This window comes from Eschrichtius robustus, chromosome 1, assembly GCF_028021215.1.
Source record: "Eschrichtius robustus isolate mEscRob2 chromosome 1, mEscRob2.pri, whole genome shotgun sequence".
Lineage (NCBI taxonomy): Eukaryota > Metazoa > Chordata > Mammalia > Artiodactyla > Eschrichtiidae > Eschrichtius > Eschrichtius robustus.
Window position 1 is genome coordinate 163,724,113 of NC_090824.1, and position 27,467 is coordinate 163,751,579.

The 27,467-nt window shown below is 44.9% G+C and overlaps 1 protein-coding gene and 1 pseudogene across 4 annotated transcripts in view; one reads left to right on the forward strand and one right to left on the reverse strand.

The window, feature by feature from the left end:
* LOC137760890 (large ribosomal subunit protein uL23 pseudogene) lies at positions 1-489 on the reverse strand (annotated as a pseudogene).
* Positions 490-7,293: 6,804 nt separating this feature from the next.
* Positions 7,294-27,467, forward strand: part of ZNF592 (zinc finger protein 592) — a 55,153-nt gene continuing 34,979 nt past the window's right edge. The window contains exons 1-2 of one of the 4 annotated variants that reach the window (XM_068558425.1): positions 7,294-7,377; positions 25,056-25,139. The gene's annotated coding sequence lies outside the window, so the exon portion shown is untranslated. Of the gene's footprint in view, positions 7,378-20,667; positions 20,766-25,055; positions 25,140-27,467 lie in introns of those variants that run through there. The other 3 variants (XM_068558397.1, XM_068558406.1, XM_068558416.1) reach the window with 3 other exon arrangements.

Here is a 27,467-nt window from a genome sequence, read left to right on the forward strand (position 1 = left end):
TTAGCCAGCTGGACTCAGTTTAGGTGATCCCAATTTTGTTGGCAACATCCAAAGCACCATAGTCAGGAGCCAGGTGAACATATGCCTTCTTTATTCCATCAGGCCTGGTCAAGTTGTTGACCTTGGCCACATCAATGTCATAGAGCTTCTTCATAGCCTGTTTAATTTGATGCTTATTGGCCTTGCCATCCACAATGAACACAAGTGTGTTGTCTTCTGTCTTCTTCATGGCTGACTTGGTGGTGAGGGGGAACTTGATGATGGCATAGCGATCAAGCTTATTTATCCTAGGGGTGCTCTTTGCAGGATATTTGGGCTGCCTCCTGAGCCTCAGTGCTTTGGGCTGTGGCAAGGTGGGTGACAGCCAAATCTTTTTTTCTTTTTTCTGGCCGTGGACACATTCAACTCTGCTTTCTTGGTCTTCAAAGCCTTTGCTTTGGCTTCGGCTTTGGGAGGGGCAGGGGCTTCCTTCTTTGCCTTCAGTCTCATCTTTGTGAAAAGGAGGGAGGACTTTTTCTTAAGGAAAAGTTTCTAGGAGTGGTACTGATGAGTCAAAAGAGAGTCACATCTCTATTAAGGCTCTTTGGAAGTACTGTCAAATTGCTTTTTAAGAGGATTATACCAATTCCCATTGCCACAGCTTTCTCTGAATGGACCAACTGCATCATCTCATTAGCACTGGAAAGTACATAAGGTGTATATATATGTATATATATATACTGTTAATGTAGTAGGTGGTATTACCATGGGGATTTCTGTGATAGCCATGCCAATCCTAAGATATTTAAAGCCATTTTTAAGCTAAGTGGGAATGGAGGGACAGTGATTTTGAGGGGATGGAGTAGAGAGAAGGTAAAGGGATTTGCTCCTTAACATTCCTCCTTCTCCATCCTGCCTCTTCATCCTGTTTGCATACCAGTTTCTTCCTTTTCAGTGAGCTGTGCTTCTTCAGGGCCTAGTATAGTGCCTGGCACTGTCCTGAATATCAATAAACATTTATAAAGTGGATACATAATGGAAGAAGAATGTTAAGATATATGCACCCAGAGTTGGTTATACTAGTATATGAGCATTAACCGGTTTTGTTTTGATGAACTCTCTGGAATCAACACTTTCCATTCCCTCCAAATAAACATATTGACTAATGCCCATGCCTGCTGAATGCTTTGGATTAGTGAGTCCATCTCTGGAATATCTACATACTTCTTCCTACCAGTTTTGTTAGATGCCTAATAAGAATCTGCTGTGTTTGATCCCAAAATTGCTTATGACAGCTGTTTGCCAGAGTATAATTAATTTAATTAAAATTACATAAACTGATGACACATAAGCATGAAAAAGAGTTGTTTCTATGAAATGTCAGTTGAATGCTTTGGAAATATTAGAGACCAGTTGAAAATTACTGTCAAACCAGACGTGAGTGAGAGAATTAAGAAGGATTTTTTTTTTTTTTTTAAGAGGGAGCCTCTAGTTATATTGCTTTGCAAGAAGCTCTAAGTCCTCAGTCAACTTTATTTTTTTAATTTTTTATTTTTGGCCATGCTGCGGGGCATGCGGGATCTTAGTTCTTGGACCAGGGATCAAACCTGTGGCCCCTGCAGTGGAAGCGCGGAGTCTTAACCATTGGACCGCCAGGGAAGTCCCCCTCAGTCAACTTTAAAAAAACGAATTGGAAAGCACAGAAAATATATCATGGATATGAATTATGTAAGAAAAACAACTCAAGAATTCTAATCGCCACTGTTGCTCACATAAAAGGTTTGACCTCACATCAAAAGATTTGCAAGTGGGTGTTCCTTATAGGTTTGAAATGAAAATGAAATATTAAGGTTTGTATTTGTCACTTTTTCTAATTCACTGCTTTAATATACTTTTCCAATTAACTGACCAACTATTGGGCTAGGTCCAATTTGTTTGGGCAGGGATAAATCCTTGTTCCCCATTCTTTTTTTTTTTTTTTTTTTCCCCATAGGAGGTCAGGTAGGAGAATTTGTCCTGGTTCTTCCAGGTGACCTACCTAATTGGTGAATTTGGATCTGCCTGCCCTTATACAGAGGGCAATCTTCTCTAATCATACGTGGTTAAAGTTGCTAGACCTCTGCAAGTTGTAGGTTGGAGTTTTGGGGGAGATTATTTTAATTCAAAGAATAGTAAAAAGCCTATTGGTCATCAACCAGAACGTTCTTCAGTTCAGCTTTATTGGTAATAAAGTTGATATTTTCAGCTTTTCACTGGTTCCAAACTTCTAAGTAAGGGATAAAATTTACTGTCCCTATAGTGCTCCAACAGCGTTGGATCAGATGGCTTCTATGTATTGTCACAATCCAGACATATTATTTTCCCTTTTATTTTAGTCCATGATTCTGTTCATTCAAATAAATAGTTGTCTCTGGTAGTCTGCAGGCAGTAGTCTAATCTTGTTTGAAGTTCAGTCTATATCTCAAGCTAGACAAAGGAGAAAACATTTATGCCTCCTGAGAAATATTGATATCAGGAAATATTTACTGAGAAGGGAAGAGAAACTCAAACATGGCTCCTGCCAATCCTTCTATTCTCTCCCCCACCACATCCTGAGAGAGTCTTGCCTGTCCTGAGGCTTTCTGGGACATGTAAACATGGCAAACTTAAGGTCACTGCCTGTATGGATATTTAAATGAGAACTGCAAACATAGGGAATAATAGTCTAGCCTTTTTTCAATGTCCTTTAAGGCATTTTGGAGCCCTATAATGGGTCATAAGATCAATGACCACTATTTAAAAAGAAATAAAACTAATAAAGTTGAAAATATCAGAATGCATTGTATAAAATGGTAATATTTCATGAAATGTTTTGTTTCAGAGTTGTGTGTGTCTGTGTGCACATGTGTATATATTCTGGGTTGAGATGTGGAATATATTTCTTATGGAGGTTCACAGTCAGAAAAGAGTGCAAAGAATATTATTCAGCCATAAAAAAGCAGGAAATCATGCCATTTTTGAAAACATGGATGGATCTTCAGTACATTATGCTAAGTGAAATAAATCAGAGAAAGACAAATACTGTGTGATTTCACTTACATATGGAATCTAAGAAAAAGCTGACCTCATAGAAAGTTGTAAAAAAAAAAAAGTTTTTGCAAAGCATTGGTTTAAAATGCACATTTCTTCTTCCTTTCATTTTCACTCTTTGCTAATTTGCTCTCTGAAACTGCTGCCTTGTGAATAAAAATTGTAGTAATGAATAACCAGAGAAGCAAGAGCCAGTTCTCACTCTGTGAACAGCTGGAATAAAAAAAACTGTTGCCCCTACCTCTTCACTCTGAGTCAATCAGATGCCCAGATATCATTAGGGTAGAAGGGCTAAAACCTAGAATTTCATTAAGGAAGAGGATACAGGAACATTTATTTTAAAATTTATCACCTGCACAGTTCAAGCTCCAGGGTTCTCCCAGCTGTCAAATTACAAAGGGTTCAGCTTGGCATTCAGGACTATTGCCCTACTTGTCCAGACTGATTCATCTAAATTTCTTCCACATGAATCTGTGCTCCAACCAAACTGACCTCTTGGTGTTTGCTGAACTTCTCATTCTGTATCATTGTACTATTTCCTTCTGCATAGGGCAGCCTCCTCAACTAGCCCGTCTCTGCTTGCCAAAGTCCCATCCATCCTTCAAATATCCATTTCCAATTTCCTTTCCTGATTCCTAATATCTTTCTTCTGAATTCCATAAATATCTTTAAAAAAATACCTTTCATAAAAATACACTTTAAAATATCATTTTTCCTGATTTCAAGATAAATATTAATGTACTACTGTAAAAATAAGAAAATAAGAAGTCACAGAAGAAAATAAAAATACCATTTAAAAAATCTATGTGTGATATTATTTTATATTACGTAGCTCAAAAGTACTATTGCCTCCATTTTACCGAAGAGGAAAGGGATGATCAGAGAGATGAGGTGACCGGTACAGGGCAGCACAGAGAGTTGGTAACAGAGGCTGGACTTGAAGCCAAGTCTCCTGATTCCTTCTGTGATGCTCTTTGATGGACACCATGCAGCCTCTAGGCACGGGAGGGGACTTTGGAAATAGCTAGGCCTGGGACTTCCCTGGTGGCGCAGTGGTTAAGAATCCACCTGCCAATGCAGGGGACACGGGTTCAAGCCCTGGTCCGGGAAGATCCCACATGCTGCGGAGCAACTAAGCCTGTGCACCACAACTACTGAGCCTGGGCTCTAGAGCCCGTGAGCCACAACTAATGAGCCTGTGTGCCGCAACTACTGAAGCCCACGTGCCTAGACCCCATGCTCCACAACAAGAGAAGCCACCGCAATGAGGAGCCCGCACACCGCAAAGAAGAGTAGCCCCTGCTCGCCATAACTAGAGAAAGCCCGCGCGCAGCAACGAAGACCCAACGCAGCCAAAAATAAATAAATAAAAAAAAAAAAAAAAAAAAGAAATAGCTAGGTCTGCTGTCCAGAGCCCTGCTTTATTTTCCTGTTTATACCTGGTGATCCAGAACACTACTAAAAAAGTATATGCATTAAAAAAAATTAAATTGCATTTATTTGTTCTTTATTGGTAAAGCACATGGTATAAAATTCAAAGAGCACAAAAGGGCATACGGTGATAAAAGGTCTCCCTCATGCTCCTGTCCCCCAGCCATCTAGTTTCCCTCCCCAGTCTCATTTGTGTCCATCAGATATGTGCTATGCCTGGATAAGCAAATATATATGTGTGTAAATATTAATTATATATATAATTTTTATAAAAAATGGAATTATATTCTACCCTGCTCTCCACCTTGCATTTTAAAAAATTTGAAGGGGAGGGGCAATATGGGGGTAGGGGAGTAATAGGTACAGACTATTAGGTATAAAATAAGTGACAAGGATATATTGTACAGTATGGGGAATATAGCCAATATTTTATAATAACTATAAATAGAGTATAACCTTTAAAAATTGTGAATCACTATGTTGTACACCTGTAACTTGTATAATATTGTACAGCAACTATATTTCAATTTAAAAAAAGAATAAGCAGATTCTGGGATTAAAGATATTCAATATAGTGTTATCCAATAAACCCAATGCAAATAAATGTAAAAAAAAAGTCTATGTGTGATACACATTTATGTATATTTATATATTACAAGCTGGTATCATATCTTTTTAAAAAATATTTATTTATTATTTATTTATTTTTGGCTGCGGCATGTGGACTCTTAGTTGTGGCATGCATGTGAGATCTAGTTCCCCCACCAGGGACTGAACCCGTGCCCCCTGCATTGGGAGCACAGAGTCTTACCCACTGGACCACCAGGGAAGTCCTGGTATCACATCATCTTGTGATGTGCTTTTTAATTACAAGTATATACCATGTCATTAATCTTTTTCTTCAACATGATTTTTAAAATTTTTAAATTTTATATCGGAGTATAGTTGATTTACAATGTGTTCAACATGATTTTTAATGGTTACAAATGAACTATAATTTAACAATCATATAACACTGGGCATTTTGCTTGTTTTCACAAGCATGGTACTGTATTTTGGGGGAATATAAATGGAGTGGTATCCAGGGAGTAGTGACAAATTTCCTAAAAGAGCACAATGGAGTATATTTTTGGAAATAAGAAATTGGGGCCAGTGATAATTTGAAGAAATGTAAGTTCTCCCGTGAATCTTTGGAAATGTTGGCAGGTATGCTGGGTTTCCCACTCTAAGTGGAATAGGGGTTTGAGCCAATTGCAGTTAAATTTTAAAGGGCAGTGACCCCCCAGCAGCATTATGGTTGACTTTGTGGGGCATCCAGGCAGCTGACCCATGGAAACATGCAGGACTGAGTATGCATGCCTCCCCACCTCAAAATATTTCTATCTATGTGTATCCTTTAAATCTAGCAGGAAGGGGTGTGCCTCTTCTCTGATTTCTTCCTCTCCCTTCCCAGCCCTATTTCCTTTTTCTTTTCTGAGATCACGCATCATTAATTATCCTATCTCTTATCTTTTATTCTCCCCTCTCAGCTCCTTTGAGAGCTCTTCCTCAAATAGGAAAAAATAAAAATAAAAATCACCTCTCTCCTTTACTCTTACTACCCCTGGAGCTATAGGCTTACTCTTTTCCCCCTCTTCCTGCCAAACTTCTGGAATCATCACCCTTTACTGCCTTCATCGCTTCACTACCACACACCCCCTACCCAAGTGGTCAACTCAGCTTAGAGCCTGGCCCACAGCAGGCCCTGGCTGAAAATCAGTTGCACCTCTCGAACAAATTGGCGTCTCTCTCCCGGTTCTTCAGAGGGCATTTCTCCGTGGTTAGCAGTGGGTGCTCACTGCCAGACACCAGGGCCTCATCTCCGTGCTCTCACACCCTCAACCTAGTTGCCACCTTAACGCCGCCAGTTTCCAGGTACTCTGGGTTCTTGGAAGGTCCTGCCCTGGCCATCTGCCCGCCTCTCCGAGTTCTCACCTCGCACAGTCATAGCTTCCCCTGTAACTCAGAGATGTTGCAGTCTACCCCTGGGAGGCACCCGTTGCCAGGCCTCCAACTCTGTTCGCCGCGGGTCTCACGGTCACCCCAGAGACAACATGTCAGAGCGCCCCACACCTCCAGGCCTGCTTGCAAGTCCCTAGTTCCAGCGATGACCGAACATTTAGGGCGCACCTACTAAGTGCCAGGCCCACACCACCTCTGCTACTTTTCACTTAACAGCCTACTAGGCCCCACTAGGTGCCAGATCTGAGGGAAGAGGACGCCGTGCCGGCTCCAGAGGCGCTCGCTGTCCGCTGGGGCGAGACAGCCGCGTAGGCAGATCGTGGCCCTCTAGTGGGGGACCTCGGCCCTGACCGAAGGCCCCTGCCCTGGAGGCCGGTCAGAGAACGAGAGGCCCAGGTTGCAGGGAGCGGCCGCCGGGCCGGAATCGCGCCGGGTGCTCGGCGGGGCAGACGGGTCACACGAGGGCGGGGGCCGGGCCTGGGTCTGCGAGGTCTAGGGTCCAGCTCTGCCCGGCACCGCCCCCGCCCCGCCCCGCCCAGCCCGCCGCTGTCGCCACCGCCGGGTCGGTGCGCGCAGCCCGCCTGGGGCAGGAGGAGGTAGGCGGTAGGCGGCAGGCGGTAGGCGAGAGGCGAGAAGCCGGGCCCAGGCCGGGGCAGCCCCTCAGCCGCACCGCCCTGGGCGGGTGCCCAGGTCCAAGCCGCCTTCCGCCTGCCCCCCCACCCCCAACCCCCGCCCGCGGCCCCAGCCAGGTCCCGCCGCCAGGCCGGCTCCCGCCCCCGCTCCGCCCCCGGAGCCGCAGCCCCGCCCGCCACCGCCGTCGCCATGTTGTGGCTCCCGCAGCCGGCGCTGGGGACGCGCGCGGCCGAGCCCGGGGCCTGCAGCCGCCGCCGCCGCCAGGTAAGCGCCCCCCGCGGGCCGGGCCGGGCGGGGCTTGTGGGCCGGGGCCGCCGCCGAGGCTGCTCCAGCCCGAGCCGGGGCTGAGCGGAGCCAGGGCCGAGGCCGAGCCCGCGCCCGCACCGCGGCCCGGCCCTGCAGCCAGGCGGACCCTGCTCGCCGCCTGAGGCGGCAGCCACTTCCCCTGACCGCCGCCTGGCGGGCCCCGGCCGCCACCCCACCGCACCCCCGGCGGACGGGCAGCCTGCCCCTTCCGCCACCCCGACCCGCCGCTACCTCGCCGGGCGGGCACGCTGCTGTCCTCCCGGCGCGGGACGGGCGGTCGCCCTCGGCGTTGGCCCGCGGCCCCCCGCCCAGGCACGGATAACGGTGCCACTTTACCCCGCTGGGGCGCCCTGTCAGCCGGACCGTCCCGGTCGCCCGAAGAGCTGGCGTCGTCACGGGACAGACACTTGGGGGATCGACCTTTTTTGGCGCCCCTCAGTCCCTCCCCCCACCTCCGCCCAAGTTCTGACCCTGGGGGAGGTTTCTTCGGGAGCTGACGGGTATTCCTGCTCCAGAGTTGGGGGCCCAGGGGGTGACCAGGCCTGTTGATCAGGGTGGAGATTGTCTTTCTGCAGGGGCTCTTCCTGCCAACCCGGGGAGAAAGGCTCAATGTGACCCGAGGGAGGACGGGGAGCGTCTGCTGGACAGATGGCCTCCTGGCCTTGGATCAGCGCATGTGAGGGGGAGGGGTCCGTACGACCTTAGGTATGTCTGTTTCTGAGAACCCCAGGATTATTCGAGCTGCTCAGGGATTTTTAACTTTTTTTTTTCTTTTTTGAGTAGGCCAGAGGTGGCATTAAAAGTCCTGGATTGGAATAAATCCACGGGCCCACCCAGGGCAGCATGTCTGGCACCCAGGACTAGCCTAGAAAAGGACTGGCAGTCAGAGAATGGGACTGGGGGGTAAGATGGTATTTGGCATAGGGTTGGCCCACTTGCCTTCAGCTCTGTGTTCTGGAGGACCTGCACAGTGCATCTGTTGGTGTGTACAGTGTGGCTGAGGATACAGGATGTGGACAGATAGATGCCTGGCAGGTGCTTGGTGGGATTTCAGGGGTCTGTTTCCTCAAACTCACAGGTACATTATACAGTGAAAGAGAAGAGGAAGCAAGGTGCTAACACATATTTTGACCATTTTCCAATTTTTCCACTGGTCATGGCTTTGATTCATTTAGTAAAATTTTCTGAGCACTTATTATGTGCTAGGCACTGGACTAGGTGTTGGGAGTACAGTGGGAAACCAGAAAGACATGTTTTAGCTTGAGCTCATAGACCAGTGAGAAGGCCTGATAATAAATAATCTTGAAATTTCATTCAACAACAAATATTTGTCAACCAATATGTGCCAGCCATTGTTAGATGTTGTGAAGAAAGCAAGCAAAAATAACTGCCCTTGTGGAGCTTTCATTCTAAGGGGCCAGACAATAAAATATATAATAAAAATATAGTCTGTTAATAAGTGGTAATGAGAAAAAGAAGATAGGGAAGGAGAATATGAGTTATTGGGTAGGGACTGAATTTATATTTGAGTGGTCTGGAAAGGCCTCCTGAGAAGGTGTCTTTTGAATAAAACTTTGAAGGAAGTGGTAAACTAATCATTTCAAACTGTAATGAGTACAAGGAAAGAAAGGTGAAGAGAGTGGTAAGAGATATGGGCCTTGATTTGGGTTGGGGGCTCAGGGAAGGCTTCCCTTGAGGAAGTGACATTTAGGCTGAGACCTGAAGGAGGGTGTAGAGTTAACCATGTGTGGAGCAGCAGAGAGCTTGGCAAGTTGGAGGAAGTGAAAGAGGCCTGTATGGCTGGAGGGGGAAAAGGAGAGGGGAGATAAGTTTATAGAGAGGTGTGTCAGATCACTGGGGGCCTTGGGGACGGAATGCCTTCCCTCCTTAGTTTGGATTGTATCCCCGGTGTAATTAGGAACCTTTGAAAGGTTTTAAGTGAGTGACATTATGATATTTACATTTTAAAAGGACTCTGGTATGGACAGAGATAAACAGGTAAGGCAAGGAAGGCTTTCTGTGTTGAGTGGCCACACTACTTGATCTGCTTTGGAAAGCCTCAAGCAGTCTGGGGGAGGATCCTTTTCCTCAGAGAGACTGTTTTGCCCAGCTTTTATGAAGGGAAAGGAAAATAAATGAACATTTATGGAGTGCCTATTAGGTGGGAGAATCCATTTTAGAGACTTCTGCAAACATTATCATATTTAACTTAATCCTCCCTGCACTCTTAAGAGAAAGGGGTTGTCCTGCCTCCTTTACGTATACAAGCTCGGAGGAGTTAGATTTCTTATCCAAAGCCATATTTGTAACATAATCTGTATTAAAACCTAGATCTTCCTGATTCCAGAGCGCACTGGCTCTGGAGCCAGACTACCGAGTTTGTGTCTTGCTTTTGCCACTTACTAACTGGATGTTTTTGAGTTATTTAACCCCTCTCGTGCCTCAGTTTCCTGTTTGGAAAAGCCTCAAGCTTTTCTCAGCTTAAATGCAGAAAAATGTACCTACCTCCTAGGGTGGTTGTGCTGATCAAATTAACTTAGTACAAATGTTAGCTGCTATTATTACTTAAAATTTTAAAACACCCATGCTGCCTCCATGCCCTATTGTCATTTTGGATGAGATTAAGTATATAGATAATTTAATTCTTGAATATTTTGAGACTCTTTTCCTCTAAATAACTTAATGCCAGTGTTCCATGTGATCAGTCCTTCAAGGTTGATCTCTTATTTCAGTCTTGACACTGTGCTAGGGCTTATGGATACAATGTGAGTTCCTTGCCTCAAGAAGCTCAGGGTATCCAGGGGAGGTCAGATAATTAAAAGAATAAGCTACAATGTATTTAACAAATTCTCTAAAGCCTTTGTAGTTAGAGAGCTACAGTTGGGGGCAGTAAGAAATAAATGCCTGGGGAAGTAGGGAAGGCTTTAGGGCGAGGTGACTTCTGAACTGGGCTTTAGAGGAAGAACAGAAGTTTTGCAGGCAAGCAAGACTGGGCAAAGGGCAGTCTATGAAGAGAGAGTCATGTGTGAAAGCATGGAGCCATGAGAGACTTGGTTTGTCCAGGGATGAGGCTGGGAAGCTGAGTTGGGCTTGTGAAAGGCAGGTCAAGTTTGGATTTAATTCTGTAAGTCACAGGGACATATCAGAGACTATTGGATACATCAAATACATATCACGTGATGGGTGTTGCTGTTAGAGAGTGGAGACAGATGTCATCCTGGGAGGTGACTTTAGTTTGGTGGGATCTCTGTGCTTCAGGATCTTGTTCTCAGTTTCATAAACCTGAAATTCAGTTTGTAGGGCACGCAGAGCTGATTGGATCCAGGGAGACTGATTAACCAAACTTGGAAGAGACTGATGCATAAACTCAGGGTATAACTAGCCTTGAGAAATGAAACTGCAGAATGACAGATGTTTCTGTCCTCTGGCCATGGCCCTCCCCACCCCCACTCCCTGACTTCTGGCCAGGGCTGGGACAGACTAACAAACTCTTGCTCCTCAATTCCCGTTTGTTTTTCTCAGGCTCCATGAAAACTAACCCTTTTTGTTAACATAATCTTTCCTCAAGCTCTATACAGTGTAGTTAACAATGATTATTTAATTGATAGAATGAATGATTCTGTACCGTTTGGGTGGGATCCTGTGTTTGTGAAACTTAAGGAAAAGGAGGAATAACTTTTTTAGAAATAAAGTATTGGAAAAGGGGATTACTGCAGAAGGTATGCAGATACCAAGTGGTGTGGGTAATTTTGTGGCCAAGGGGTGGTTGTGGACAGATGCGTTGGAAATTGTTCAGAGAGCAGAGGTCTGTGAACTCTTGGAAGAGGTGGGGCAGGGGTGGTTTCTTTTGGTTGCACTTGAAGGAGAGATCGGTTTAGGATTTTCATCTTCTCTACACACTGGAGACAGAAAAGAAGGTAATAATTCTTGCCCTCTACTCAGCCTGGTCATGGTGAGCTTTCCTGTTGGATTGCAGTCTTCATGAGGTTTGAGCTTCGTCTTAACACTTCCTTCTGCTTCCACAAAACTGGGACGAGTGGTGGACCCTCTAGAGTTTTGAATCTGTATTTTTCTACAGCAAAAAATAAAATCCAAATAGACCAACCTAGATTATGGATTAATTATTTTTCTTTTAAAACTCTAAAGAGCATTCATGTAGAAAATTTAGGCAATTCAGATAGGTATACAAATGAAATAAAACTGATAAATCCTATAACCTAGAGCTACTGTTTTAATATTCGTGTTTTTATTAGACGTTTATCTCCAGCGCTATCTTTATATGCGTTTGTTTTAACTTTTTCTTTTCCTGCAAAAATAGGAGCATCCTGAATAGGAGAGAGTTCCTAGTGTTGATGCCTGTGAGGTGGAGCAGTTGCATGTACCCACAGTCTGTGTATGTTTCCATTTGTGGGCATCTGGTCCATTGTTCTCCCCCTTCATGCTTTAGGCGTGTAGGATGGGATATCCATTAGCTTATTAATTTTGGGAAATGTTTTTAGGGATAAAAGTGCTACTTCAACCAACCATTCATTTTTATTTGACAGTGGGAAGTGTTTATGTATGTGTTGAAATGGCACATTGGATCCTTTTTATGACTGAAAGAAAAGTTAATAAACACCTTTTGAGTTTGGTGTCACCACAGAGTCATTCCTCAAATCCATCAGCAGAGAATAGGTGTCCTCTGTTTGCTGTGTGACTTTGGGTAAAGTCACATTTACCCAAATACTCCATTTCAGATTCTAAAGGTATTGTATCAAGAGGTAATGGTGTCCCCCTTCCTCTCATTTACATGCTCCAGGAGATGAAAAGGATGATGATGTCTATTTATGTGATTGATTGTAGAAAGACTTCTGCTATGTTGAGTGAAAAAAAGGGGTATGTCTGCTGAACAGATGAACTCCTGGCCTCAAGTCAGTATGTGTGGGGGGCAGGGAGTCTGTATGACTTTGTTATGTCCATTTGTGAGCTCCAGAAATATTGGTGACCCCTGAAATTTTTTCAAGTAGTTCAGGGGTGGCATTAAGGGTCTTCTGAAAACAAATCCACAGACTTATCCAGAAAAGCAAGAGCAACACCCTAGGTTTAACCCAGAATAGGTTCACTTCTTCTGCAGAACAGAGTTTACTGTCAGATCTTACCTCTGAGTGGTGAGATTAGAGTGGTTTTTACTTTTTTCTTTATATTTTTGCCTGTCATTTGAATTTTCTATAAGCTTATATGTCATCATTACAAAAACAATGGGTAAATCTGTTTTTAATTTTAGAGACAAACATTGAATGCCCTAAAGCAAAAACTCAAACTGCCCAGAAATATGTCCCTCTAGAAGAGGTATGATGTTGGAACTGGCTGTCCGTCCTTGGTAGGCAAGGAGGCTTGCCTTTGGTAGATGTGCAGTAAAGACAGCTCTCCCCAGCAGGTGAATTAGGCTAGAAACTCTGATCGGGGTAGTTCCTGAATTCAGGGAGCCACGGCTGCACCCATCTGGGAGGAGCTGATGAGCAGAATGAATTGGCTTCTAGCTTCATTTGTTGGGTGTTTTTGGGGGGCATGCTTCTAAAGAAGTCACTTCTTTTGGGCATGGCCCTGGACCCTCTCCCATGGACCACAGGGCTCTTAGTCTCCTACACATTGACATGGGGGATGCTAAAGAGAGAGGTTCCTATGTATAAACCTCACATACATTCCTGGAATTTCCCTCCTACTGGAGGTTCAGCCCATCCTGGGAGTGAGGCAGGGAGCTACTTCATCCTTATATCCATCCAGTCATTGGGCATAGGAACGTTTACCCACACTGCCCTTGGCAAGCTGGAGCTGAATGTGAGCCAGTGGAGTGGGTTCTGGCTCCACTTTTATTCCCCTGGTTTGCTGCAGTTTACAGCATTCTACTCCTATCTGCCAATTCAGTTCTGAAGTTAAAGTTGTTCTTTAGCAAGCCAAGGACAGAGTGAGACCAGAGAGAGAGGTCTTGAAGGTAGGTGACCTTCAAGGTGACCACTGTAACTGCAAGCCTCTCAAGGCTATTCCAGGGCCCAAAAACACCTCTGAGGCAGAGCTTTGGCATTTTTGGAGGAGAAGGGAGTCCAGGGGTGGGCAGCAAGCAGCTGTTCAGATTCTTCTGGGGCTTGGCCCAGCCGAGGCTCGGGTGTGTGTGGACAAGGGCTGTTCTCTGTCTTTGCCTTGTTAGACAGACTCTCCAGACCTGAACTGAGCTGGCTGAGGTCGTAAAAACTGCTTCACTGTCTGAGACTTCATTAAGGCTATAAATCTTCAGGACCTTAAAAATATTAGGTGTGTGATTAATACTACTGTTGTTCTTAGTTAGAATGCTTATGTGTATTTAAAATCTTTTGGAAAAAAAAATCCTTTGGAGCCTTTTTACAACTGGGCCATCAATGATCAGTTATCTACAGTTGTTTATGAAAGGCCCACCCTGGGCCCAACACAGAGCTGGATGCTCTGTGGAGCATAAAAGAATCATGTGAGATGAACTTTGCCCTCAAGGAGTTCCCCCACTGAAAGCAATTGCAGAACAATTTGCTTCCAGACCAGAAGTGTCTTAAGGGGGCTTTTCTTTCTGAGGGTGGTGGTTACTTTCACACAAGTCACCCCTCTGAGATGGCTGGGGTTACCTCTGGGGAACATTCTCTGGTACCCAAAATGGATTGAATGGCCATTTGGGAGGAGGGAGGTGGTGGCAATGATGTAATCTCATCTTTCATTACTTCACTTGTCTCCCTTTGACATTGCTTTTCTAAGCACCTGTACCCTTTAGGAGAAGGTAGCCACCTACCCACAAACTAGGCACCCCAGTGCCTATCGTTCCAACATTATAGCTGCATTCCTCTGAGGCTTAAGACGTTTGCACTTCCACTTAGTGTCCCCTTTTAAAATATTTACACCCGGGACTTCCTTGGTGGCGCAGTGGTTAAGAATCCGCCCGCCAATGCGGGGGACACGGGTTCGAGCCCTGGTCCGGGAAGATCCCACATCCTGCGGAGCAACTAAGCCTGTGCGCCACAACTACTGAGCCTGTGCTCTAGAGCCTACGAGCCACAAATACTGATCCCGAGTGCCACAACTACTGAAGCCCGTGTGCCTAGAGCCTGTGCTCTGCAGCAAGAGAAGCCACCACAATTAGAAGCCTGCGCACCACAACGAAGAGCAGGCCCCCGCTCGCCGCAACTAGAGAAAGCCTGCACGCAGCAACGAAGACCCAGTGCAGCAATAAATAAATAAATAAATAAAATTTATTTTAAAAAACTGTATAAAGAATAAAAAAAGTATTTACACCCCTTGGGAGAGGTCAGTCTTTTAGCAGTTCATCACTAAACTGTAAGTTTAATTACCAGGAATTAATTAAGTTAATGGCGAGAAAGACTGGGACCCAGGCAGGCACTTGGGGCAAGAGGGTCCGAAGGGACATGTTCCTGCATGACAGGAGAGAAGTGAGGGCAGCAGAAGAAACTTTCATGAACATTAGTTGCTGTAAGCAGGTACTGCTAACACTGGGACCACCCTAGTGGTCCTGATGGCCAGGGTCTAGAGTACAGCATGGCCTAGCACTGGTACAGGGGGCTTTGAGTGGAGGTGGAATTTGGGCTCAGTCTTAAAGGATTAGGAAGATTGTTTTTCCTTCATTTAGAAAATATGGTATGGCTACCAGGGGGTAAGGGGGTGAGGGGGAGGGATAAACTGGGAGACTGAGATTGACATATACACACTATTATATATAAAATAGATAACTAATAAGGACCTACTGTATAGCACAGGGAACTCTACTCAGTACTCTGTAATGCCCTATATGGGAAAAGAATGTAAAAAAGAATGGATATACGTATATGTATAACTCATTCACTTTGCTGTACACCTGAAACTAATGCAACATTGTAAATCAACTATATTCCAATAAAAATTTAAAAAAAATTTTGGGAATTCCCTGGCAGTCCAGTGGTTAGGACTCCGAGCCTCCACTGACGGGGGCCCAGGTTCGATCCCTGGTCAGGGACCTAAGATCCCACAAGCCGTGTGGTGCGGCCTTAAAAAAAAAAAAGAAAAAAGAAAAAAAATATATATATATATATTCAGTTTAGAAAATTTTGGAACATTCAAGAAGAAAATAAGTCCCTCATAATTTTACTACCTGATGATAGACGGCAGAGAGGAGTGATCCTTTTACAATGAAAGTCAGAGCATGTCGCTCCTTTACCCCAGGTCCTCCTATAGCCTTCAATCTAAGAGTGAAAGTCCTCACAGTGGCCTTCCATTATTTGCTTCCCGCCCCCATCTCCTGTGACTGCCTCTGCTCTGGTTTGGGTTCCTTGAATGCACCAAGCATTTCCCTGCTTCAGGGCTTTTCTGCTTGCTCTTTTCTCTGCCTAAAACCTCTTCTCCCCTGTATTCACATGGCTTGCACTCTCACTTGCTTCAGAATTGAGAATGTAGTCGTACCATTTTCTGATTTCCTACTGAACTCCTATTGAGACAATAGGACAGTTGAACTCCTATTGAGAAAGGCTATATGACTACCTGACATATCATGAATTTGCTTGTTTGTGTCCATTTGTCTCCTAGTGGAATGTCAGCACTGCGTCGGGAGGGACTTAGTCTGTTCTGTTCACTGTGGTATCCACAGTGACTAGGATAAGGCCCGGCACCTAGGAGGTGCTCAACTAATATTATCAGTTGAATGAATGAGCATGCATGTATGTGTGTAGTGTGTGTGTGTGTTGTGGAAGTCGAGTGGGAAAGGACAGTGTGGCTAGAAGCTGTTGTGGGGGGATGGGTATGGATGGTGTGGAGAGTGAGGATGCTTTGGGCAGGAATGGAGGTTGGAGATGTGGTCCAGTCTGTTCCAGGCTCTACCGTCTCATCTCTTACTGGTGCTGTTGAAGGTGAAGGCAGTGATTTGGTGCTTTGAGGCGGGTGAAGAAGCAGCTGCTGAAATTTAAAGTCTAGGCCTAGACGACGGAGGTTCTCAAAAGTCTGGCCCGAGGGTTGGAGCTGATGTGATTGGCTATAGGAAATTATTGTAAGTTTTTGAGCAGAGTGAATGACCCGTGAAAATGGTGATGGGGAAGATTGGTCTTAGACATATAGGATGACTGTGGGGAGAGACCAGAGGTGGCGAGGGAAGCGGTAACAAGGACAAGGATGGAGACATGGAGCAGAACAGATGACATCTGTGAGACTTAGTAATGGCAGAATTCTCCCCAGCTGCTGTGTGGCCTTGACAAAAGCTTCTAGTGCTCCCGACTTGGTAGAGCTTAAAGTACTGTCCATGGTTTCAAATGAGTTTTGGAAGCGGGTGGGGATAAGCGGGCACAAGGGAAAGAGGAAGGGTCCTCTCCAGGTTCATAAGGTTGATGGATCTGGTGGGAAGCAGGCCGTCGTATCCTGCACTGGGCCTGCATCTCACCAACTGTAACCCTGGATGGGAGCCTGTCCTTTTTGGTCCACTGGAAACTTTCCTGTGTGAGAGTAGCTGTAAGTGCTCTCTGGTTTTCTTCTGAACCTACACATATACCAGGACAGTATCTGAAATCCATTTGTTCGATTACCTTCTTTCAACTCCATTTTCTGTCTCCATAGTTTTATCTATTCCTCGGAACAAATTGTCTTTGACTCACAAACCCATTTGGATTGGATTAATTGACGGGAAATACTTACTTCTAAATGGCTTCTGTTTCATTAGGCCTCTAGCCTGTTTTTAAAAAGGCTTCTGCCAAGATGAGATCAGTGGAGAAGTGATTTTGGTATAATCAGCTTCTTTATGATCTTTTGGTACAAGTTATGTTTTAAGATTGGTCTTCCTGATGTATTAATTCCTAGAATAAATATTTCAGTGCCTGCTCTGTGCCAGGCACCATAGGCACTGGGACTGTAACAGGGAACAAAACAAACAAAAATCTTACTTTCATGGAGCTCGTAATCTAGTGTGTGAGGTCTTATAGACAATAAACAAGTAAAACATAAAGTATGAGAGATGGTGAAAAGTATTACAGAGAAAAACAACAAAGCTGGGATGGAAGATAGAGAGGTTTGGTGGGGAGGCAGATTTTCTGCTTTAAATAAGGAAGTCTCACTGATAATGGACATTTGAACAGAGTTCTGAAGGAGTAAGAGAGGGAGCCATGCATTTATCTGAGGGAAGAGCAGTCAGGGTGGAGAGAAAAACTGGAGTGAGGAGGAGGAAGGTATGGGAGAGGAGGCCAGGGTGGACCCACTGGGCTTGTAAATCCTAGTGGGGGCCTGAGCCGTAGCTCTGAGTGAGATGGGAAGCCCGAGGTGGCTGTGTAGAACCACGATGGACTCTACCTCTCTTTTTGAAAGGTTTGCCACAGCTGCTGGTGATTGAAGCAGTGGGGCTTCTTCAGGGGCTCTTAGCTTAGAGTGGGCACCAGAGTCTGAATCATCTGGGAACCTTTCCCAGGCCAGCTACTGGGGCCATCCAGGACTCCAGGGTCAGCTGGAGTACAGGTGTGACTTCCAAGACTCACTCAGTGCCAGTGCTGTTGTTCTCTAACCACTGGATGACTGTCACAGCTTCAGATTCCTGAGACCCACTTTATTTCTTTTTTTTTTTTTAATTTATTTAATTTATTTATTTTTGCTGCATTGGGTCTTCGTTGCTGTGCATGAGCTTTCTCTAGTTGCGGCAAGCGGGGGCTACTCTTCGTTGCGGCATGTGTGCTTCTCATTGCCGTGGCTTCTCTTGTTGCAGAGCACAGGCTCTAGGCACGTGGGCTTCAGTAGTTGTGGCACGAGGGCTCAGTAGTTGTGGCTTGCGGGATCTTCCCGGACCAGGGCTCGAACCCGTGTCCCCTGCATTGGCAGGTGGATTCTTAACCACTGCGCCACCAGGGAAGTCCCGAGACCCACTTTATTTCTATTGAGTCAGTCTGCAGGTGGACTCAGAAGTCTGCATCATTAACAAGATTTTGGGGTGATTTTTGAGGCCAGTGGTCCCTGGACTATACTTTGGTCTAAAGACCGTGGTTCCCAGCCCCAGACAACATCAGTCCTCTGGGTTGTTTTCTAAAAAATGCTCGGCCCCACCCCTAAAGATTCTGATTTAATTGGCCTGAGGTGGGGTTAGGTATTAACACTGCTCCCCAGGTGTTTCTAATGTGCTTCCAGGGCTAGAATCACTAGTCTGAGGGTTAATAAGCCTTATACTGGGTGTTTGATGGAGAGATTTGAATGGGTAACTGTGAGTAGGAGACTTCAGGCCCTCTGGGAAGCTAAGGCAGGGCCAGTCACCTTGCCAGGAATAACAGGAATCTGTCACAGTAATAAAAACTCTTCAGTTTATGTACTTTATCTCATTTGATTACCTCACCTCTCTGGGCCTTCATTTCCTTGCTCGTAGAGTTAGCAGCTTAAATTTAATGGTTTCCTAGAATCTCTTGGGCTCTGACAGTTCTTAATCTTTCTGGTGTTGGAAGAACCTCTAATCTAGAACAGTGTTCTAGTACGTTGTTTTCTAATCTTGGTCTTACAACACCCTAAAGTGTGTCATAATTGTGGCAAGGGCTGTAGTGAATGTCTCAATACCAGTTGAAGGAAAATGTGTGCCATATACAGTAGCACCTTGGAAAGATGAGGATGTTGGGAAACTGAAATGTGAAGTCAGACCTCCTGGTTCAGAGTTCCTGAGTGGAAGGGCAGTCTGGTGGTTGGAGGCAAGCAGGAGCCTCAGCATTAGTCTTGGTTCTGCCACTCAACTGGCGAGTTCCCTGTGAAGTGGCAATAGTGTTATATAAACTGTGAAGTTCCTATAAATCCATGTTTGTGTATGTGGTAGGGTGACCTGAGAGAAGCAGCCAGCCTGGGTGGATGGAGCCTGATGCTCAGGTTTGCCAGCCCCTCTCTGCAGCCAAACTGTGTTATTGGGCACCAGAGATGGTCTGAATAACCCTAAAGAATCCAGTGTCTGCAGGAACTGAGGTTACCCTGGAATAAATAATCAGGCACACTCATTGGAGCACCTCAGAACTAACTTATTTTGGACATCAGATCTAAGACACTCCCTACCCCATCCCCTGGTTTCTGACTTTATCCTCATCTGGACAGCACAGTGTCTGCTTGTTAGTTTATGTTTTGAAATGTGAAGGTCCAAATAAGAAAAGAAAAAAAAGTTTTCTGTATTTCCCTTCTATAGAATTGGAATAATGAGTTTCCTTCCATTCCCTTATAAGTTTTTCCGTTAATATTGTCTATATCTCTATTTAGAATCCAAACTAAATGCTGGTCTGTCAAAGTTAAGACAGAAATGAAGTCAAGCGAGGGAATGCAGAATTAGAGTGAGAGTGAGCGGAATTAGAAAAGAGACTTTTTATTGTCATTTGTGGGTACATGCACTTGATGGACTGTTAACTAGTTTCTCCACACGGGCCTATAAAATTGGAATCTTGGGAGATTGCGGCCAAGCATGAGTAGCTTCCAGAGTTCCCAAGGTGATTCTGATGTTCAGTTACAATTGAGGACCACTTAGATTAAAAAAAAAAAAAAAAGTGTCTGCCAGCTTTTCCCATGTCTTCTCTTATTCTCATCCCCTGCTTGGTACTTGTCCCTTCCCTGCCTCTCCCCCACCTGTGATTTTCCCCCAGCCTGCCTGCCCCCTGGTCCCCTTGCTCACTCCTTGGTCCTCTGCTTCCTCAGCCCTCCTGAGCACTGGAGGATGAGCTGCGAGGAGGGGTAACCGACCTTCACTTGCCCTGTCTCTGTCCCCTGTGCATGCATCCAGTCAGCCTGACGTTTAGGGATTCAGTGGTCTGCAGGGGCACTCTGAAAAATTATGAGGTAAAGCTTGCTGGCCACTGAGGTCGGTGGCAGAATACTTAACAAACACGTGTATTTGCTATGTTTAAGGCAGTGTTGTAAGAGCTTTACAAATATTAACTCATTTAACCCCTATAACCCCCATTTTACATACGGGGAAACTGAGACACAGAGGTGAAGAAACCTGGCCAAGGTCACATGGCTAGCAAGTAGTAGAACTGGGGTTTGAACCCACGTAGAGTCTGGGCTCTGAACCAGCACACTATGCTAGGCGAAAGGGAGAAGATCTGGGACTGGGGATAGTTTATCTTTGACTACATTTGAGGCCCGCTTTGAATTAGGTTTGGAGATTCTTCTCAGGGTCTGACCTACACTTTATTATTATTATTATTAACTTACTTTAACATTTGCCTTCAGACCTATTAAAAAACATTTTATTTTTCTTCTTTCCTTAGGTGGTGTTTGGAAACTAGACCATGTGCCTATAGGTAGAAGTTATTCCTTTCTCCACAGCTCTACACTCCCAGCAATACTCACCACACCCTTGTTTTGAGAACCTCACTGAGGTATGATGTCTAGGCTGACCTGAGCTGGCCTTGAAGAGCTGAGAGTTGGGACACAAGTGATTTTTTTTTTTCAATGTTCCTTGGTAGTTATCATTATTTTAAAAAATTGTGGTAAAACATACATAAGAAAATTGACCATTTTAACCATATTTTAAGGGGATCCAAGAATTTTTTAGTGTTTTTGTTATTATTTTTATTGAAGTATAGTTGATTTACACCATTTTAACCATTTTCAAGTGTACTGTTCAGTGGCATTAAGGACATTCACATAACCATCACCACCGTCCATCTCTAGAACCTTTTCATCATCCCAAACTGAAACTCTGTACCCATTATATAACAACCCCTTTTCCTTTCTCCCCTTTATCCCCTGGTAACCACTGCTCTACTTTTTGTCTCTGTGAATTTGACTGCTCTAGGTACCTCATATAAGTGGAATCACACGATATTTGTCCTTTTGTATATGGCTTATTTCATTTAGCATAATGCCTTTAAGGTTCATCTATGTTTTAGCATGTATCAGAACTTCATTCCTTTTTAAAGGCTGAATAATATGCCCTTTTATATTTATGTCACATTTTGTTTATCCATTCATACATTGATGAATACTTGGGTTGTTTTCACCTCTTGGATATTGCGAATAATGTTGCTGTGAACATAGATGTACAAATACCTCTTTGAGACCCCTTTCAATTCTTTTGGGTATATACCTAGAATTGGAAGTGTTATATCCACTATGTGTAATTTTCCTTAGGAACTGCCATGCTGTTTTCCATAGTGGCTACAGTACATTCCCACCAGCGATTCACAAGGATTCCAGTTTCTCCACCACATTCTCACCAACACTTGCTATTTTCTGTTTTGTTTGATCATAGCCATCCTAATGGGTGTGATCTTGGTGGTAAGCTAGTTGCACCCATAGAGTCCACTATCCAAGAGTCTGGTTCCTAGTGTGCTGAGATGTGCATATGTAGAGAAAATGATATGATAAACTCCCATGCACTCCTTATGCAGATCCAACAGTTATCATTTCATGGCCAATCTTGTCTCATTTATACATGCCCTCCCTGCTCTCTTCCTCCTGCCCTGTGTTATTTTGAGGCAGATCCCAGATATCACATCATTTTATCTGTGAACATTTCACAGATAATATCTTAAAAAGATAAGGACTTTTAATATTCCATTTTTTTCTGATGGTGGAAGGGCACATAGGGATGTCCTTTGAACACATTATTTTCTATCATTCCCTTGGATCACCAGGGACATATACAGTGGGCATACATGCAGACACCTGGATGTTGGGTCCATTGCCATGCTGGGTTGTTGGTGAAAAGCTGCCTTGGCTGGCGCCCTGCTTTCCTGCAGGAGGCTGGCTGCCCTTGGGTCTGAGCAGCCATGGTGAAAGAGCCCACCCAGATCTCTTTTGAGAGGGGAAGGAGAGAAGAGGGAGGAACAAGGGGATAAAGAAGAACATCTGTGAGGGAGAGAAGAGGGGGGAAGAGAGAAAGGGATGGAGGGATGGAGAGGGGCATGTAGGAAGGAGTAGGGGGAGAGAGAGGAACGGGAAGGAGAAGAGTATATGTGTGTGTGTGTGTGTGTGTGTCTGTGTGTGTGTGTGTGTGGAGGTGTGAGAAAAAGAAAAGAGGAGTGAGAGTAGAGTACCTGGGAGAGGCATCCTTTACCAGGCCCTTGACTCACCAGCTCCTAAACTCCTTAGTGACCTAAGGGAACTGAAGAGACACTCCAATACTAATAGTACATTTGTCCCCCACCCCAACCTTTTAATTTCGGGATCTTTGGGACTGTGGTTTGCCTGTGGTAGATGAGATTGGTGGCACACCCAGAGCCACCAAACACAGGGGTACCAGAGCTGGGGAAGGAGTGATCTGCGGAATGGCCACTTTTTCTTTTCTGGGGCCCTTTTATTCAGGGAGTGGAGGCTTGGTTCCCAGCAGGTCTGAGGCTACTGGCTTCTTACCTAAATTAGGGGATCCCTACTACCAAGAGATGATGCTTTTACAAAGTTCAGTGGGGGGGAACTCCTCAAGGATGGCGTGTGAACAAGAGGAGTCCTGTCTCTTTTTTCTGTCTCTGGGTCTTGTTCCCTTTTAACAAAGTGTAGTGTCGCTTAGTGCTGAGATCTGTTTCAAGTAATGAAAGGAAAAGGGGGTACTGGTTACAAAGTATCAGTTTTTATCTCAGTTCTTAGCTCTGCTTAAACTTTGTTGCCTATACCTAGTTTCCACTTGTATCATCCCAGTCAGTTGTAGTCTTTTATAATCCCAGTTCCTTTCGGTTCTATCCTCTTTTCTTCCTTTTTATCTTTTCTAAAAATCTAACAGCTTTATTGAGATATAATTCACATGCCATACAGTTTACCCATTTAAAGTGCGTAATTCAATGGTTTTTGGTATATTCACAGAGTTGTATCCTCTTGTCTTAAGACTCAAGACCACCTTGTGTTCTCCTCTTCCCTGCGGTTCTGAGAGCTAGCCTTCCCCCTCCACTGGCGTCACACTGATCCAGACCTCAAGACAGATGACCTTATTGTGGGGACAATGGCCAGTAGGCACTTTCCACCAATAAAATATAATATTTAACTTAGCTCTGCAGGGGCCCAGGGTTCATAGACAAGTGCGACTTCAGATAGACCCTTTCCTCCGGCAAGGCCCCATCACCACTCAAGGTCTCTCTATTTATAAAAAGTTTTAAAAAGCTAAATACAAACAATATAGCAAATTTGCCAGCTGCTTGACTGGTAATAAACTTGCTTAGGAATCTGTGACTATCCTTGAACAATCTTCCTTCTGGACAGATGAGCCTGTCACATCACTCCCCCTTTCTAATGGTGGATTACCATCTAGTAAACATAGTGGAGCTTACACACAGACAATAAATAAATGAGCAATTATATAATGTGTCAGATGCTATAAGGGCTGTGAAGGAAAACAAAGCAGACTAAACGGACAGAGATTGATGGTGAGGGTGGGGATTGGTATCTTATGCACAATGGTCATAGAAGGCTCCTGACAAAGTGGTGTTTGAATAAAGACCTGAAGGAAGTGAGGAGTGGGCCCACAGAGATCTGAGGGGAAGAACATTCCAAGCAGAGGGGATAGTAAATGCAGAGGCTCTGGGCAGGAGTATGCCCTGCTTGGTTGAGGAGCAGTAAGGAGTCTGGAGCAGACTGGCAACAGAGAGAGGTGTAGGAGACAGAGGGCAGTTAGATCATCCTGGCCATGTAGGCTGGGGTGAAGACTGGATTTTACTCTGCGCGAGGTGGGACGGTGTTGAAGGGTTTTAAGGAGAGGAGGAACATGATCTGGTGGATGTTTTAAAAGCAGCACTCTGGCTGCTGTGTTGAGAGTGAGTAGTAGAGGCAAAGAGGAGAGGCAAGGAGACCAGTCATCAGGCTTTTGTGGGAATCCAGGAGAGAGAAGAAGATGGTTGGAGGTGGTGAGAAATGGTTGGATTTGGATAGATTTTGAAGGTAGAGTTGACGGGATTTGCTTATGGATTGGATGAAGGGTATGAGGGAAAGAGAGGACTCAAAGATGCCAAGGTTTGGCCCAAGCAACTGGAAGGACTGAGTTGTCATTTACTGAAATGAGAAAGAAGGTAGGAGGAAATCAAGAGTTAGATTTTGGACATATTAGATTTGAGATGCCTATCCAAGTAGAAATCCAAGTCTAGAATCGAGGGATACCAATTAATTAATGATTCAGTGAGTGCCTGTCGAGGGGCTTATGAAATAGCACAAGAGAGAACATTTTACTGGTAAACTACATTAAAGGTAGTTTAAAGGTACTACATTAAAGGTAGAAAATTATGAGGAGAAATAAGTGAAACAAAAGGGAGCACAAGGGAGGATGAGATGACTTCTGACAAGGGCAGTCAGAGAAAGTCCCTCTCCCTTCCTTGCCTATAGGAAGCCTGTGTCCCCTTGATGAGCCTTTGGTGGCACTCACAGGTATGTGGTTGCGAGGTGTTTTCAGTGGGTTGTGGAGGGGAGGGCACTCAAAAACAGGGTCTGGGCCTTCCCTTTGTGTCCTCAGTGCCTGGCATAAGTCTTGGCATTTGGTAATTATTTGATGGATGAACTTCCCCTTTCTGAGCCTCAGTTCTTCATGTATAAAATGAAGAGGTTGGACTAGACCAGTGCCCTGGAATCAACTGGGAAGCTTTTAAAAAAAATGCAGGGATCCATCCCAGGCCTACTGAATCAGAATTTCCACAGTGGAGCCTGGGATTCTGTGTTTTAAAGTCACTCCCCATGTTATTCTTTTGCAGTCAGTCCAGCAGCAGTCTGCAGACGGGCATTTGGAAGCCACTGGACCAGGTCATTTCTGAGGTCCACTTCAGCTCTAACATCCTGTGAGTCTTGTTAGAATGCTTGCAATGCAATTCTGTTCTTGGGAAATGGAATTTTTGGTTGGGGTGGAAGGGCTTAGACGGGGAGAAGAGAAGCTGCCTCTGGGTGACGGACATCTTGGGCAGGGCAGGCAGGGACAGGTGTATCACCCAGGGTTTGGAGAGGCTTCAAGGGAAGGTTCTGGGAGGGGTGGGAGCAGTGACAGCCCCCATACCATTGGGAACCAGGTGTGTTAGGCCCTGGACATAAAGGTAAAGGACATGACCCCAATTTTGGGGAGACTCACAGACTGATGAGAAAACTCTGGATCCCAGCCTACTGTGGGAAGTGCTGCCATAGAGGAAGGGAGGAAGGGAAGGGCAGAGGACTCAGAGAAGGCATCCAGGAGGTGGGGCCCTGGAACAGGAGCTTGGGGATGAGGAGGAGTTCTCGGGCAGATTTATGTTTGGGGCCACTCAGGAGGAACAGCTCAAGCTCTGACACCAGTGACTGAAATGTACCCTGGGAAGTGGCTGGAGAGGTGGACACAGACCAGATGGGAATGGCTTCTGCATGCTGGAAGAAGAGTTTATTTACTGAAGGTGATGGGGATTTTGAACTGGGACGTCTCTGTGATCAGATAAGTGCTTTACAGCAACCATTCTGGCAAAATATGCATTGGCAGGACTAAGACCAGATAGAGGAAAAGACAAGTGAAACGCTTTGTTGTTTTGCCTGGGTCTGTAGGGGCACCTGTTTTCTTGTATACTGCTGAGAATCTCTTTGGGCTGTTCTTTGCTAATAATTAGAATGCCAGGTGCCTCATGAAATGAAGCATTGGCCACTGATTGACTCAGAACGTCTGTGACTTGGGATCACTTAGACCTATAAGAAGGCCTCAGAAGTGTATTCAGGAGGGCAGTAGTATATATGTGGTAGAGAGTCTGCTTGTCTACTTTAGGACTTAAGTTTTATGTAGAAATCCAATAGTTCTAGATTAATTTGCCCAGCTGTTGTAGCCTAGCCTGTTCAAGGTCTCAGAGACCCTTCAAGTTAGTTTAATTTTACATATTAAACCAAGGCCTGCCTAAGATCCTTACATAGGTAATTGGTGACAGCATAGGGGTGAAAGCTAGTTCCCTGTGGTTCACAATTTCGTATTCTTTTAGCTCTACTATTACCAGTCTGGGGCTTCATTCTGGGTCCAGGAACATGGAACTCTTTTTTTCTGTTTCCTTTGATCCAGCTAAAGTTTCACTGAGCTCCCTTCTCTACCACCCATAGAAGCAGTGTCTCTTTCTGATCAATGTTCCAGCCAGAGTCCAGACTGAAGTTCCTGCAAGTCTTGGGAGTAGCAGCTTGCTCTTGTGCTTGCTTGCTCATTCTCTCTTTCCCCTTGCCCAGTTTCCATTCCTGGTACAGAAGTTCTCCCACCTGGGAACCAACTCAAGCACTTTCTTAGGGTCTGCTAAATAATCTCTCTCTCTCTCTCTCTCTCTCTCTGTGTTTCATACAGTTTGAGTTATTTTTTGCTTTGTTATCCCCTGGGATGTTCCTTCTGAAATAGAAAGCTGAGGGAAATTTTATTTATTTATTTTTATAAATTTATTTTTGGCTGCATTGGGTCTTTGTTGCTGCACGCGGGCTTTTCTCTGGTTGTGGCGAGCAGGGACTACTCTTTGTTGTGGTGCACGGGCTTCTCATTGCGGTGGCTTCTCTTGTTGTGGAGCACAGGCCCTAGGTGTGCAGGCTTCAGTAGTTGTGGTACGCGGACTCAGTAGTTGTGGCACGTGGGCTTAGTTGCTCTGCGGCATGTGGGATCTTCCTGGACCAGGGGTCGAACCCGCATCCCCTGCATTGGCAGGCAGATTCTTAACCACTGCGCCACCAGGGAAGCCCCTATTTATCCATTTTTAAACTCTTAACTGTTATAACAATAATTGAACACAGTTTATGTCAATATCTACGCCATATTCAGTCATGTGGGGCAGTAGGGTAAAGAGTTCACCTACAGGTTGTAAAACATACATACATTCATCCTTCCTTCTAGTCCTCATCCAACAAGGTGACAAATAAAAGGAAACAATTTTGTTGTCTCACAGCCCAGTGTTCCCTAAATCATGTGGTCTTTCATTTTCATCGTGTAAATCTGTGATGTTACCTTGTTTCATTAGACAGAATATACTGAATAGAGATCAGACTTTTCTTAAATTTGGAGTGTCTCTGCCCCCTTGATGTCCTGTTATTGCTGAACTTAATATTGTTAAGAAAAACAGGTGATCAAGTTTAACGTTATTTGAAATTCAAAGGCTTCAATGCTGAGGGAAAGAAAGCTCATGGATTTAGTGACA